A 2,383-nucleotide genomic window follows, 5' to 3' on the forward strand; every position below is an offset into this window, starting at 1 on the left:
TAAACCCTCATGGAAAACCAGTCATTTACCGATCCCGCTGCCTTAAGTGTGTTGGGTGTTTCGGTGTCTGCCGTGTGTTCCCACGCAGAACGAGGACTGGGTGGGACCCCAGATCTTCACGTATGCCTCTATGTGTGTTGGTGTCACGGGGCCTTATTTGGAAAAGGGCGCAGAATGGACTGAAATTGCAGGCTATTTCAGGGGAAGCAAGCCTAGACATGGTACTCTACTTCCGACAGGTTCGGGGCCGACCCTTGGCCTTAAAGTTCTGGAGCTGCGCATGCACGTGCACTCCCGGCAGAGCTTCCGAGTGGGGAGCCTCTTCTTGCCACCCCAAACATGGAAGTCTTGGGTGGGCGGCAGAGCCTCTGAGGGTTCTGAAATCTGCACCTTATTTGACCAAGCTCCAAAATGCCAATTTTTCTTTCTTTAAAAAAAAATCCTCTTTATGTACATAATTGAAAAAAGTATATATTTTTAATCAGTTACATGTAAATGAAGCAATAGAATTCTAACAAGGCCAAGAAAGGAGATGAATGTGTGAGGTTTATTTTCTTAAGGTAAATACGGGTATTGCTTGTAATTGTTAGTTTATTAAGATGTGGGCTTGAAGACTTATCAGCCACTTCTCTGTGCCATATCCTTCCCACATTACCAAAACACTCCGTCCCCTTAGGCAGGAGAAATGCCTGATGTCCGAGTTCCCTGGTCCTCTCAGCTCCAGGTTAGGACCGCTCCCCCAGACAAGTGCTTTTGACGTGAAGGTCTGGGACAGGGTGGCTGGGGTTCGTGGACTCCAGCCCACACCTTTTGCTTGACCTCAACTGGGGGCTTCCTGAGCACCTCTGACCCCTGATGTTAGCGCTCTGTCTTCCATTTGTTCCGGAATCCTCCGTGTTGGTCTGTGGCTCCATGCACTCTAGCTGTCTGTAAACAATGCATTTGCATCCTAGTCACACACCACCTGTCACAGGTGGCAGGGATCCCTCTGACACGGTGCAATGGGGACATGAGGATGTCCACAGGACACCAGCTTGTCGGTGGTTACAGTATTTGGAGTTGGGGTACAAAAGTGAGCCCTGTAAGTGTGTATAGCCTGGCAGTGTTTTACAACCCTGTATCTTAAAAGATGGCTTCCTAATAAAATCCAGAAACACACAGCCCTGTTGGTCAAACACTCGTGACGTTTGTGCCTCTGCTTCTAGTGGTGCTGTGCTGGACAGCTGGCATGCCAGGGGTTGAGAAGAGCAGATGGTCTTCTATGCCCGCCATTCCCGGTGCAAACCTGCTGGCTGCCTCTGTTCCTACCTTACTGTAAACCCTGTCTGTCCCTGGAGCGGCCTCAGGATGGACGCCCCCAGCGGCGGTGATGCTGGTGCCTGGAGAGTTACAGTTTTCTGCTGGACGTTTGAATGCGACAGTCCAGTGTTGCTTGGGAAACACTACGTGTGTAATGTGCACGATTCTAGGAGCGAGTATTGTCAGTGATTTCCCTCCTGCCAAAAATAAACTCAGCAAACTGCACTGTCTCGTGGTTGACCTGCTTCTGCGGAGGTTTGGCCCCTCCTCCCGATTCTCCTCGCCCCGCCCCCACCTCCCAGAATACCCTCTTGTTGACACCTTGGGCCCTGATGATGGTCCCACTTCTACAGAATGGGGTTGGGAACAAGGGCTCAGCATTCGTGGCCACAGTCTTTGCCCCCGGGGAAAAGCTAGAAAACCATCCAACCCAAATTGCTTGTAACTTGAAAAGTGGCAGCTAGGCCCTCTGGCCCCTTCCCCCAGATGAGCAGTGCGACTCCATCCACCCATAAGGACTCCAGTCCTACCAACGGCTACCACGTGGGCTTTGTCCCAGGACCAGTCTCCTTCGGATACTAGCAGATACTACACATTCAAGACCACTAGGCCAGGAGACAAACACACACCATATATATATATTCCTAGAATTTCCTCAGAGATAAGCCCTAAACACTCCATCACTGGTCTGTGGTGTGTCCTGGGCACCTGCCCCTCACAGCTGAGCTGCTACCCGGACAGAGAAATCACTGAGGTAACCTGGTTCTGGCTTCCAGACGTCCCCTGCCCTGCCTTTGCTTCCGCTTACTACCTAGTCCTTCCCTCGCCTCTGCTATCAGCTCCAGCCTTCTGACACCATGCACCTTCCCCACACACACAGGCTTGTGGCGGTCCTGGGGTTGAGGTAGCCTTGTGAGTGTCTAGCAAGGTGGGAAGGAGACAGTCATCAAGAGGACACTTAACTGGGATTTGGGCTCACTGATGTGAATCTGTCTGTCACATGACCAAAGAATGGGAAGGTAGGAAGGGATAGCCTGGGAACAACCACAGGCTATAGCAGTTGGGTGATCTTAGGAACATGGAG

The sequence above is a fragment of the Acomys russatus genome, chromosome 32 (genome assembly GCF_903995435.1).
Source record: "Acomys russatus chromosome 32, mAcoRus1.1, whole genome shotgun sequence".
NCBI lineage: Eukaryota > Metazoa > Chordata > Mammalia > Rodentia > Muridae > Acomys > Acomys russatus.